A 14,463-nucleotide genomic window follows, 5' to 3' on the forward strand; every position below is an offset into this window, starting at 1 on the left:
AGTATTGCTACTCCTGCTTTCTTTTGGTCTCTATTTGCGTGGAATATCTTTTTCCAGCCCTTTACTTTCAGTCCGTATGTTTTGAGGTGGGTCTCTTTTAGACAACATATATAGGGTTCTTGGTTTTGTATCCATTCAGCCAGTCTTTGTCTTTTTGTTGGGGCATTCAACCCATTTACATTCAAGGTAATTATTGATAAGTATGATCCCATTGCCATTTACTTTATTGTTTTGGTTTCAAGTTTATACACCCTTTTTGTGTTTTCTGTCTAGAGAAGATCCTTTAGCATTTGTTGAAGAGCTGGTTTGGTGATGCTGAATTCTCTCAGCTTTTGCTTGTCTGTAAAGCTTTTGATTTCTCCTTCATATCTGAATGAGATCCTTGCTGGGTACAGTAATCTGGCCTGTAGGTTATTTTCTTTCATGATTTTAAGTATGTCCTGCCATTTCCTCCTGGCCTGAAGAATTTCTACTGAAAGATCAACTGTTAGCCTTATGGGAATCCCCTTGTGTGTTATTTGTTGTTTTTCCCTTGCTGCTTTTTGTTTTTTTCCTTGCTGCTTTTAATATTTGTTCTTTGTGTTTGATATTTGTTAATTTGATTAATATGTGTCTTGGGGTGTTTTGCCTTGGGTTTACCCTGTTTGGGACTCTCTCGGTTTCTTGGACTTGGGTGTTTATTTCCTTCCCCATTTAGGGAACTTTTCAACTATTATCTCCTCAAGTATTTTCTTATGGTCTTTCTTTTTGTCTTCTTCTTCTGGGACTCCTATGATTCGAATGTTGGGGAGTTTAACATTGTCCCAGAGGTCTTGAGATTGTCCTCATTTCTTTTAATTCATGTTTCTTTTTCCACTTTGTTTCATTTATTTCGACCATTCTATCTTCTACCTCACTTATCCTATTTTCTGCCTCTGTTATTCTACTGTTGGTTCCCTCCAGAGTGTTTTTGATCTAATTTATTGCATTATTCATTATATATTGACTCTTTTTTATTTCTTTTAGGTCCTTGATAAACCTTTCTTGCATCTTCTCAATCCTTGTCTCCAGGCTATTTATCTGTACCTCCGTTTTGTTTTCAAGATTTTGGATCATTTTCACAATCATTGTTCGGAATTCTTCATCAGGTAGATTCCCTATTTCTTCCTCTTTTGTTTGGTTTGGTGGCCATTTATGCTGTTCCTTTATCTGCTTGGTGTTTCTCTGCCTCTTCATCTTGTTTATATTGCTGTGTTTTGGGTGGCCTTTCAATATTCTGGCAGTTTGTGAAGTTCTTTATATTGTGGAGTTTCCTTGCTGTGGGTGGGGTTGGACAGGTGGCTTGTCAAGGTTTCCTGGTTAGGGAAGCTTGTGTCGGGGTTCTGGTGGGTGGAGCTGGATTTCTTCTCTCTGGAGTGCAATGAAGTGTCCAATAATGAGTTATGAGATGTCAGTGGCTTTGGAGTGACTTTGGGCAGCCTGTATATTGAAGCTCAGGGCTATGTTCCTGCGTTGGTATGCCTTGCTCTGGAACTTGTTGGCCCTTGGGTGGTGCTTGGTTTCAGTGTAGGTATGGAGCCATTTGATGAGTTCCTGTTGATTAATGTTCCCTGGAGTCAGGAGTTCTCTGGTGTTCTTAGGATTTGGACTTAAGCCTCCTGCCTCTGGTTTTCAGTCTTATTCTTACAGTAGCCTCAAGACTTCTCCATCTCCTTTTGAAAACAGTGGACTGCTTTTCTGGGTGCCTGATGTCCTCTGCCAGCATTCAGAAGTTGTTTTGTGGAATTTACTCAGCGTTCAAATGTTCTTTTGATGAATTTGTGGGGGAGAAAGTGGTTTCCCCATCCTATTCCTCTGCCATCTTGGGACCGCCTCCCTTCTTTTTCATTTTAAAATGTCACTTCCTCATAAATTCTTTGTATTTCCAAATCATTTTCAGGTCTGCTACCCAAGAACTAAACTGGCACACCATAACATAGAATGTTTTATTTAAATGTGCATTTAAATCAAAACCAATCTGGAATTTGAACTTAGGTCTCCTGGGTAAGATATGTTACCATCCACTGCCAATCACCTTTCTACTAGAAAAATTGTGCCTTTCATGTGCAAGCCTCTTGTATCTATCTTATGTAATTGCAATGAGTACAAAATGGTATAAATATGTAGAAATGTTAGTACATACCATATCCTTACAATTATGTTTATATATTCATATTAATGTACTGACCCCAAATCTGACCTAATTCTATGATAATAACTGCTCATGAAAGTTCATACTTTCATGGCTTTTGTTGAAATGATTCTGAATATATCTTCACAAAAGATATGAATTATTAAAGGTTTAAGTGTGATGAAAATACATCACAGTTCAAAAGCATCAATTCTTCAGTGCTCAGATTTCTTTATAATCCAACTCTCACAACCATACATGACTACTGGAAAAACCACAACTTTGACAAGACAGACCTCTGTTGGTAAAGTAATGTCTTTGCTTTTTAATATGCAGTCTAGGTTGGTCATAGCTCTTCTTCCAAGGAGCAAGCATATTTTAATTTCATGGCTGCAGTCACCATCTGCAGTGATTTTGGAGCTCCCCAAAATAAGTCTCTCACTGTTTCCATTGTTTCCCAATCTATTTTCCATAAAGTGAGGGGACTGGATGCCATGATCTTAGTTTTCTGAATGTTGAGTTTTCAGCCAACTTTTTCACTCTCCTCTTTCACTTTCATCAAGAGGTTCTTTAGTTCTTCTTCGCTTTCTGCCATAAGGATGGTGTCATCTGCGTATCTGAGGTTATTGATATTTCTCCCGGCAATCTTGATTCCAGTTTGTGCTTCATCCAGTCTGGCATTTCACATGATGTACTCTGCACATAAGTTAAATAAGTAGGGTGTCAATATACAGCCTTGTCATACTCCTTTCCAGACAGATCTGGAACCAGTCTGTTGTTTCATGTCCAGTTGTAACTGTTGCTTCTTGACTTGCATACAGATTTCTCATGAGGCAGATGAAACGTGGTTCATTGGAGAAGGGAAGGGCAAACCACTTCAGTATTCTTGCCTTGAGAACCCCCGAACAGTATGAATGACATAGTACATGTCTAATAAATGTTTTATGAAATAAAAGTTCAACAATAATAATTAGCTTTCTATTAAATACTTACTATGTACTAGGTATTTTTCTGCATGTCATACCGCACATGGTTTTTCCTTTTTTAAGCTGTAAACCACTCAATGAAATCAGAAATTATATTTCCGCCATTTCAGAGAAACAGAGGAAGAGGGCAATTTGTCTGGGATATGCACTGTTAAGTCTCAGAACTGATATATTAAGAAGAATAGTGTAGCTTTTAAGCTGGAAGTATTTATTAAGGTACATTATTGAATAAATAAATATCAAGCAGTGTTTGTACTAATGTTTGAGTAACCACTCATTCCTCAAAAGTATTTATCGAGGATCTTTTACAGTTTGTATACATTGAGGAAACAAACAAACAAAAAGACCAATGCTCAAAGTTCACATGTGAAATAAACAAATTAATAATTACAAGAGCTGTGATTAAAAAATAAATAAATAAACACGAATTGTAACTGAAGCCCAAAAGAGAGTACAGTAACATCTGTTCGAGAAAGTTCAAGAAGGCTCAATTTTATTGGTTTTAAACAAATAATACTTTTATATCAGGAAAAGAAATTTAAAAAAGATATCAAGCAGAAGAAATAACAACAATAAAAACAGAAGTATGAAAGTACATAATCTAAAGAATGGAGTAATCTAAAATAGTGTTTTTCAAACCTTAGCTCACAAACCTGTTATGTGGGATTTTTCTTTTCTTTAAAAAAAGCACATTCTGGCTGAATAGGGAGTAATATTCTTCATTCCCCCAAATCTCATTTGAGGCAGATACAGCTGATTCTCTGACCACAATTTGAGTTGCAAGACTTGAACTATAATCCTCAACATGTAGCCTTTGACTGCTTGCATCAAAACTGCTTTAACTCTTTACTAAATAAAATTATATTCTCAGCCTATTTTAGATGTACCAAATTAGATTATGGTGATGTGGAGAGGGAAATATTCATTTTAAACCTGTAGTTACCCCCATTAAATTTGAAAGCCATTAATTTTGGAAGTTCAGAGAATGTAAGAAAAAAGTCTGGAAATTGAAATCTGAAAAATGCTGAACTAAGGGATCTTGAATATCTAATTTAGGAGTTTGAATTTTATTATACAGGCAATGGGTGGCCATCAGATCTAATCCTTTGAATATGTTTGTCACTTCTACTGTATAATCATAAGGGATTTGATTTGGGTCATACTTGAATGGTTTTCCCTACTTTCTTTAATTTCAGTCTGAATTTGGCAATAAGGAGTTCATGATCTGAGCCACAGTCGGCTCCCAGTCTTGTTTTTGCTGACTTTATAGAGTTTCTCCATCTTTGGTTGCAAAGAGTATAATCAATCTGATTTCGGTACTGACCATCCAGTGATGTCCATGTGTAGAGTCTTCTCTTGTGTTGTTGGAAGAGGGTGTTTGCTATGACCAGTGCGTTCTCTTGGCAAAACTCTATTAGTCTTTGCCCTGCTTCATTCCGTATTCCAAGGCCAAATTTGCCTGTTACTCCAGGTGTTTCTTGACTTCTTACTTTTGCATTCCAGTCCCCTATAATGAAAAGGACATCTTTTTTGGCTGTTAGTTCTAAAAGGTCTTGTAGGTCTTCATAGAACTGTTCAACTTCAGCTTCTTCAGCATAACTGGTTGGGGCATAGACTTGGATTACTGTGATATTGAATGGTTTGCCTTGGAAACAAACAGAGATCATTCTGTCGTTTTTGAGATTGCATCCAAGTACTGCATTTCAGACTCTTTTGTTGACCATGATGGCTACTCCATTTCTTCTAAGGGATTCCTGCCCGCAGTAGTAGATATAGTAGTAGATATAATGGTCATCTGAGTTAAATTCACCCATTCCAGTCCACTTTAGCTCTCTGATTCCTAGAATGTCGACATTCACTCTTGCCATCTCCTGTTTGACCACTTCCAATTTGCCTTGATTCATGCACCTGACATTCCAGGTTCCTATGCAATATTGCTCTTTACAGCATCAGACCTTGCTTCTATCACCAGTCACATCCACAGCTGGGTATTCTTTTTGCTTTGGCTCCATCCCTTCATTTTTTCTGGAGTTATTTCTCCACTGATCTCCTGTAGCATATTGGGCACCTACTGACCTGGGGAGTTCCTCTTTCAGTATCCTATCATTTTGCCTTTTCATACTGTTCATGGGGTTCTCAAGGCAAGAATACTAAAGTGGTTTGCCATTCCTTTCTCTAGTCGACCACATTCTGTCAGATCTCTCCACCATGACCCGCCCGTCTTGGGTTGCCCCACAGGCATGGCTTAGTTTCATTGAGTTAGACAAGGTTGTGGTCCTAGTGTGATTAGATTGACTAGTTTCCTGTGAGTATGGTTTCAGTGTGTCTGCCCTCTGATGCCCTCTTGCAACACCTACTGTCTTACTTGGGGTTCTCTTACCTTGGACGTGGGGTGTCTCTTCATGGCTACTCCAGAAAAGTGCAGCCTCTGCTCCTTACCTTGGATGAGGGGTATCTCCTCATCGCCACCCTTCCTGACCTTCAACGTGGGATAGCTCCTCTAGTCCCTACTGCACCCGCGCAGATACAAAGGGAACGTTAATTGAAAGATGGGCACAATAAAGGACAGAAATGGTATGGACCTAACAGAAACAGAAGATATTAAGAAAAGGTGGCAAGAATACACAGAAGAACTCTACAAAAAAGATCTTCACGACCCAGATAATAATGATGGTGTGATCACTCACCTAGAGCCAGACATCCTGGAATGTGAAGTCAAGTGGGCCTTAGAAAGCACCACTACGAACAAAGCTAGTGGAGGTGATGGAATTGCAGTTGAGCTATTTCAAATCCTGAAAGATGATGCTGTGAAAGTGCTGCACTCAATATGCCAGCAAATTTGGAAAACTCAGCAGTGGCCACAGGACTGGAAAAGGTCAGTTTCCATTCCACTCCCAAAGAAAGGCAATGCCAAAGAATGCTCAAACTACCACACACATCTCACATGCTAGTAAAGTAATGCTCAAAATTCTCCAAGTCAGGCTTCAGCAATATGTGAACCGTGAACTTCCTGATGTTCAAGCTGGTTTTAGAAAAGGCAGAGGAACCAGAGATCAAATTGCCAATATCCACTGGATCATGGAAAAAGCAAGAGAGTTCCAAAAAAACATCTACTTCTGCTTTATTGACTATGCCAAAGCCTTTGACTGTGTGGATCACAATAAACTGTGGCAAATTCTGAAAGACATGGGAATACCAGACCACCTGATCTGCCTCTTGAGAAATTTGTATGCAGGTCAGGAAGCAACAGTTAGAACTGGACATGGAACAACAGACTGGTTCCAAATAGGAAAATGCAGTACGTCAAGGCTGTATATTGTCACCCTGCTTATTTAACTTATATGCAGAGTACATCATGAGAAACGCTGGGCTGGAAGAAGCACAAGCTGGAATCAAGATTGCCGGGAGAAATATCAATAATCTCAGATATGCAGATGATATCACCCTTATGGCAGAAAGCAAAGAGGAACTAAAAAGCCTCTTGATGAAAGTGAAAGAGGAGAATGAAAAAGTTGGCTTAAAGCTCAACATTCAGAAAACGAAGATCATGGCATCTGTTCCCATCACTTCATGGGAAATAGATGGGGAAACAGTGGAAACAGTGTCAGACCTTATTTTTCTGGGCTCCAAAATCACTGCAGATGGTGACTGCAGCCATGAAATTAAAAGACGCTTACTCCTTGGAAGGAAAGTTATGACCAACCTAGATAGCATATTCAAAAGCAGAGACATTACTTTGCCAACAGAGGTTCGTCTAGTCAAGGCTATGGTTTTTCCCGTGGTCATGTATGGATGTGAGAGTTGGACTGTGAAGAAGGCTGAGTGCCAAAGAATTGATGCCTTTGAACTGTGGTGTTGGAGAAGACTTTTGAGAGTTCCTTGGACTGCAGGGAGATCCTACCAGTCCATTCTGAAGGAGATCAGCCCTGGGATTTCTTTGGAAGGAATGATGCTAAAGCTGAAACTCCAGTACTTTGGCCACCTCATGCGAAGAGTTGACTCATTGGAAAAGACTCTGATGCTGGGAGGGATTGGGGGCAGGAGGAGAAGGGGACGACAGAGGATGAGATGGCTGGATGGCATCACTGACTCGATGGACGTGAGTCTGGGTGAACTCCGGGAGATGGTGATGGACAGGGAGGCCTGGCGTGCTGCGATTCATGGGGTCGTAAAAAGTCGGACACAACTGAGCGACTGAACTGAACTGAACTCAGTATTCTTTCCTGGAAAATTCCAAGGATAGAGGACCATGGTGGGGTACAGTCCATAAGGTTGCAGAGTTGGACATGACTGAACATGAGTGAGTGAGTTCAAAGGTTATAAAATGGCTGTAATTTGAGGAACAGGGAAACTGAACAGAAAAAGAAGTTGCACAGACAGAGGACTGTAGAACTTTGCATGGAGATTCAATATAGGTTCTTTAGTTGGGCTACAGAGAAAGATTCTGGGATGTAGGAATCATCACTTGATTTATGGCCAAAAGGTGAATGGTAAGCAAATCAGAGGTTATGATAGTTCAAGCAGATTTTAGAGTTTCAGTCAGTCAGAATGGTGAGATGTTATCGAGTATCTTGGGCATTCAGGTGAGATACTACAAATCCAGGCCTTAGAAATAAGGACCATATTCATAGGTCATTCTCAAATCAAGACTAACTATAAAACATGAATCCACCAATATAAACTAACTGCCAAAAAACAAAACAAACTCAACATTTTTAAGGGAAAATGGCATAATGAAGATTTCTTGCAACAATCACATGTCTAACATGCAATAAAAATTGGTATGTAAGGAAAACAAAAAATGCAATATGCAGTCAACAGAAAAGTATTAAATAGAACAAACACTGCCTTAATCCAGGTATTAGAAAAAATATATAAAGCATTTAAAACAGCCATTAATGAAAAGCTCAAGAATTTAAATGAAAATATGGAAACATATTTCCCAAATTGCGAAAGGAGTACATCAAGGCTGTATATTGTCACCCTGCTTATTTAACTTCTATGCAGAGTACATCATGAGAAACTCTGGGCTGGATGAAGCACAAGCTGGAATTACGATTATTGGGAGAAATATCAATACTCAGATACGCAGTTGACACCATCCTTATGGCAGAAAGAGAAGAACTAAAGAGCCTTTTGATGAAAGTGAAAGAGGAGAGTGAAAAAGTTGGCTGAAAACTCAACATTCAGAAAACTAAGATCATGGCATCCAGTCCCCTCACTTCATGGAAAATAGATGGGGAAACAATGGAAACAGTGAGAGACTTATTTTGGGGAACTCCAAAATCACTGCAGATGGTGACTGCAGCCATGCAATTAAAAGACACTTACTCCTTGGAAGAAGAGCTATTACCAACCTAGACAGCATATTAAAAAGCAGAGACATTGCCAACAGAGGTCTGTCTTGTCAAAGTTGTGGTTTTTCCAGTAGTCATGTATGGTTGTGATTTTGGACTATAAAGAAAGCTGAATTTATCTCTGGGCTTTCTGTTTTGTTCCATTGATCTGTATTTCTGTCTTTGTGCCAGTACCATACTGTCTTGATGACTGTGGCTTTGTAGTAGAGCCTGAAGTCAGGCAAGTTGATTCCTTCAGTTCCATTCTTCTTTCTCAAGATTGCTTTGGCTATTCGAGGTTTTTTGTATTTCCATACAAATTGTGAAATTATTTGTTCTAGCTCTGTGAAGAATACTGTTGGTAGCTTGATAGGGATTGCATTGAATTTATAAATTGCTTTGGGTAGTATACTCATTTTCACTATATTGATTCTTCCAATCCATGAATACGGTATACTTCTCCATCTATTACTGTCCTCTTTGATTTCTTTCACCAGTGTTTTATAGTTTTCTATATATAGGTCTTTAGTTTCTTTAGGTAGATATATTCCTAAGTATTTTATTCTTTTCATCGCAATGGTGAATGGAATTGTTTCCTTAATTTCTCTTTCTGTTTTCTCATTATTAGTGTATAGGAATGCAAGGGATTTCTGTGTGTTGATTTTATACCCTGCAACTTTACTATAATCATTGATTAGTTCTAGTAATTTTCTGGTGGAGTCTTTAGGGTTTTCTATGTAGAGGATCATGTCATCTGCAAACAGTGAGAGTTTTACTTCTTCTTTTCCAATTTGGATTCCTTTTATTTCTTTTTCTGCTCATTGCTGTGGCCAAAACTTCCAAAACTATGTTGAATAGTAGTGGTGAAAGTGGGCACCCTTGTCTTGTTTCTTACCACGCACATATGGACACCTTATCTTTGACAAAGGAGGCAAGAACATACAATGGATTAAAGACAATCTCTTTAACAAGTGGTGCTGGGAAAACTAGTCAACCACTTGTAAAAGAATGAAACTAGAACACTTTCTAATGCCATACACAAAAATAAACTCAAAATGGATTAAAGATCTAAACGTAAGACCAGAAACTATAAAACTCCTAGAGGAGAACATAGGCAAAACCCTTTCCGACATACATCACAGCAGGATCCTCTATGACCCACCTCCCAGAATATTGGAAATAAAAGCAAAAATAAACAAATGGGACCTAATTAAACTTAAAAGCTTCTGCACAACAAAGGAAACTATAAGCAAGGTGAAAAGACAGCCTTCAGAATGGGAGAAAATAATAGCAAATGAAGCAACTGACAAACAACTAATCTCAAAAATATATAAGCAACTCCTACAGCTCAATTCTAGAAAAATAAACGACCCAATCAAAAAATGGGCCAAAGAACTAAACAGACATTTCCCCAAAGAAGACATATAGATGGCTAACAAACACATGAAAAGATGCTCAACATCACTCATTATCAGAGAAATGCAAATCAAAACCACTAAGAGGTACCATTTCACGCCAGTCAGAATGGCTGCGATCCAAAAGTTTACAAGTAATAAATGCTGGAGAGGATGTGGAGAAAAGGGAACCCTCTTACACTGTTGGTAGCAACGCAAACTAGTACAGCCACTGTGGAGAACAGTGTGGAGATTCCTTAAAAAACTGGAAATAGAACTGCCTTATGATCCAGCAATCCCACTGCTGGGCATACACACTGAGGAAACCAGAAGGGAAAGAGACACGTGTACCCCAATGTTCATCACAGCACTGTTTATAATAGCCAGGACATGGAAGCAACCTAGATATCCATCAGCAGATGAATGGATAAGAAAGCTATGGTACATATACACAATGGAGTATTACTCAGCCATTAAAAAGAATATATTTGAATCAGTGCTAATGAGGTGGGTGAAACTGGAGCCTATTATACAGAGTGAAGTAAGCCAGAAGGAAAAACACCAATACAGTATACTAACGCATATATATGGAATTTAGAAAGATGGTAACAATAACCCTGTATATGAGACAACAAAAGAGACACTGATGTATAGAATAGTCTTTTGGACTCTGTGGGAGAGGGAGAGAGTGAGATGATTTGGGAGAATGGCATTGAAATATGTATAATATCATATATGAAACGAGTCGGCAGTCTAGGTTCAATGCACGATACTGGATGCTTGGGGCTGGTGCACTGGGACGACCCAGAGGGATGGTATGGGGAGGGAGGATGGAGGAGGGTTCAGGATGGGGAACACGTGTGTGCCTGTGGTGGATTCATTTCGATATATGGCAGAACCAATACAATATTGTAAAGTTTAAAAATAAAATAAAAAAAAAAAAAAAAAGAAAGCTGAGCACCAAAGAATTAGTACTTTTGAACTGTGGTGTCAGAGAAGACTCTTGAGAGTTCCTTGGACTGCAAAGAGATCCAACCAGTCAATCCTAAAGGAAACCAGTCCTGAATATTCATTGGAAGGACTGATGCTGAAGCCAAAACTTCAATACAATACTTGGCCATCTGATGGAAAGAACCAACTGATTGGAAAAGACCCTGATACTGGGAAAGATTGAAGGCAGGAGGAGAAGCAGATGCCAGAGGATGAACTGGTTGGATGGCATCACTGACACGATGGATATAAGTTTGAGCAAGCTCTGGGAGTTGGTGATGGACAGGGAATCCTGGCGTGCTGCAGTCCATGGGGTCACAAAGAGTTGGACATGACTGAGCTACTGAACTGAACTGAACTGATGGAAACATAAATGAACAGAAGTGTAATCATAGCAGAGAATTTGAAATTATATTTTTACACTAAGTGGAAATTCTGGAACTGAAAATTACATCTGAATGAATAATTCTTAGTAGATTAATATCAGATGGGAGATGGCAAATGGTATTAAAAGTTGAATTCAAATAAACAGCAATAATCAAAATTTGAAAACAAAGAGAAAGAGGATCGAAAAACTGAACAGAGACTTGGTAATCTTTGGAAGTTTATCAAACAATCTAATACACATGTTTGAAAAAATAATGGTCAAAATTTATAAATTTGATGATAACAAACTTACATATTTAAGAAATTCAATGGTCAAAAAGCTTTGTACAGAGGAAATCATACATGGGATTATTATAACCCATCTACTCGAAACCAAAGATATTTTCTCTTCTTCTACTTTCTTAAAAGATATTAATGCTTAACAGGAAAATTCTAACAACATATTGGAGATTATACATGTATAGATGTAAGACATATAGCAAAAGTAGTATAAAGAATGAAGATAACGTGGAACTATACCATTGAAAGGGTGTTACATTTAGAGTGAAGTAGGCCAATATTAGGGCTTCCTTGGTAGGTCAGATGATAACGAATCCGCCTGTAATGCAGGAGATCCTTGTTTCATTCCTGGGTCATGAAGATCCCCTGGAAAAGGGATAGGCTACCCACTCCAGTATTCATAGGCTTCCCTGGTGGCTCAGATGGTAAAGAATCTGCCTACAATGCATAAGACCTGGAATCAATCCCTGAGTTGGGAAGATCCCCTGGAGGAGGGCATGGCAACCCACTCCATTATTCTCACCTGGACAATCCCCATGGACAGAGAAGTCTGGTGGGCTACAGTCCATGGGGTCGCAAAGAGTCAGACATGACTGAGTGACTAAGCACAGCACAGGCCAATATTAAGAGAAAGTACCTGTGATATATTAAGGATCACAGTGTAATAACTTGAGTCCTCAATTAAAAAATAATGCATGTTACTTTTTTCTCTTTAAATGGCACTGTTAAATGAAAAAGCAAGCCATAGAAAAGGAGAAACTTTTTGCAAAATGTATATCCAACACAGAATCTATATCCGGGATATATAAAAGTCTCTTACAAGTCAAGAAGACAATAAACCAAATTTTAAAATGGGGAAAAATAATTGAACAGACACTATAGCAAAAAACCTTTCAGCGACAAACACATGAAAATCTTTTCAACTTCATTAGTCACTGGGGAAATTCAAAATATTCATAATGATATAATATAACATACATCTAATATAATGGCTAAAACAAAAACATATTTACCATACCAAATGTTGACAAAAATGTGGAACAACTAGGATTCTAATACATGGCTGATGGAAATGGAAAATGATACAGCCAGTTTGGTAAGGATTTTGACATCTTATTAAAATTAAACATGACTTAACTATGTGTGTATGTGCTCAGTCATTCAGTAGTGTCCAGTTCTTTGGGACCCTATGGACTGAAGCCTTCCAGGCTCCTCTGTCCATGGGATTCCCCAGTCAAGAATACTGGAGTGGTTGTCATTTCCTCCTCTAGTGGATCTTCCTGACCCAGGGATCAAATCTGAGTCTCTTGCGTCTCCTGCACTGGCAGGCAGTTTGCCTACCACTGAGCCATCGTGGAAGCCTGTGCATATGACCCAGCAATTTTGCTAATAGGTATTGTAGCAAGAGAAATAAAAACATATGTTCAAACAAATATTTGTATATGAATGTTAGTAGCAGGTTTATTTATAATAGTCAAAATCTAAAAACAATTCTCAGTAAATCCTTCAACAGGTAGATTGTTAAACTGTGGTATACCCTTGTAAGGGAATATAACTTTCCAATAAAAGAAATGAATTACTGATCACACAACAGTAACATTATCATAAACCATACATGAAATAAAATAAACTGAATGGACTGCATTCATATAAAATCCTAAAAAGGGGGAAACTGTAGGGGTAGAAAAGGCATCAGTGGTTTCCAGAGGCCATGTGACATGGAGGAAGGAATTAATTGCATAAAGGTATGAGGGAACTTTTGTGTATGATAGAAAAGTCCTATATCATAACAATGATGTACACGAATATATACATTTTCAAAAGTCATCAACTATTACACTTAAAATTGTGAGTTTTATTGTACATAAATTATATGTCAATAAATCTGATTCCTTCAAAAAAACAACCAAACAAAAACAAAGAAAGAAAAGTATGGCATCTAACTATTCACATGGCTTTTAAAAGCTAATCATCTTCCCGTCTCTTACTAATGAAAGCAGACATGCCCTCACCTGTGAAAAATACTTAGCTCTGAGGCAGGCCCAGCATTGGAGGATGTATAAGTGAATGTGGCCAATAAAATGATTTGAAAATTAAATTATTCTTTTTGTGAATATTAAGAATAAAATAAATTTCAATTGTAACATTTCTAAAAATCAAAAGAACTATATAACAATTATTGTTCTGTACGCATCAAAAATACTCAGATTAAGAAAGGCAAGGCAAATCAGAGAAACTCCTTCAGATGAAAGGAGATTACAGAGACAAGAAAACAAGAAACATATGATTCTGGACAGAATGCTAATAAAAAAAATTAATAGCTATAAATGACAGTATTGGAATAGCTGACCAGATTTGAATTTGGAGTATAGATTAGATAAAGAGTATAGTGTCAATTTACATTTTCTGATTTTGATAACTGTATTGTGATTATATAAGTGAATTTCCTTTGTCTTCAGAAATAAAGATGTCAATAGATTTTAGTAGCTATGGGGAATGTTGTCTTCAATTTATTTTCAAATGATTCAGAGAAAGAACAGACTGATGATGGAGATGGGACAAAATGTAAACAATTCATCTGGATAAAGTATTTCTTATAATAGTCTAGAAGTCATTTTATTTAAAATAATAGTAAAATAGAATAAAAAATTATATGGGGGAAGAAAACTACAGCCCCAAATGAATCAGAGGCCTACTGCAGTAGTCCAGGGAAGATATAATTAGAACTACATATAATACATTAGTATGAATAACTAATTTATATTGTTTCCATGTTTACAGTGGAATGGTAAATTTCATTTGTTTTTATCTTTGTTAAAAAATAAGTAATCAGGCATTCTATTATGGCTTCTTAAAATTTTTTGCCTACCTTGTGTCCTAAGATTTTAAATTTGTTTAAATTTGTTATTGAAAAGTTGTAGTCCATATATCCTTTGGTAAAA

At 37.6% G+C, this 14,463-nt stretch overlaps 1 protein-coding gene across 5 annotated transcripts in view; it reads right to left on the minus strand.

The window, feature by feature from the left end:
* TNNI3K (TNNI3 interacting kinase) overlaps positions 1 to 14,463 on the minus strand; it is a 346,902-nt gene that overhangs the window by 314,482 nt on the left and 17,957 nt on the right.

The sequence above is a fragment of the Bos taurus genome, chromosome 3 (genome assembly GCF_002263795.3).
Source record: "Bos taurus isolate L1 Dominette 01449 registration number 42190680 breed Hereford chromosome 3, ARS-UCD2.0, whole genome shotgun sequence".
In the NCBI taxonomy this organism is placed as follows: domain Eukaryota; kingdom Metazoa; phylum Chordata; class Mammalia; order Artiodactyla; family Bovidae; genus Bos; species Bos taurus.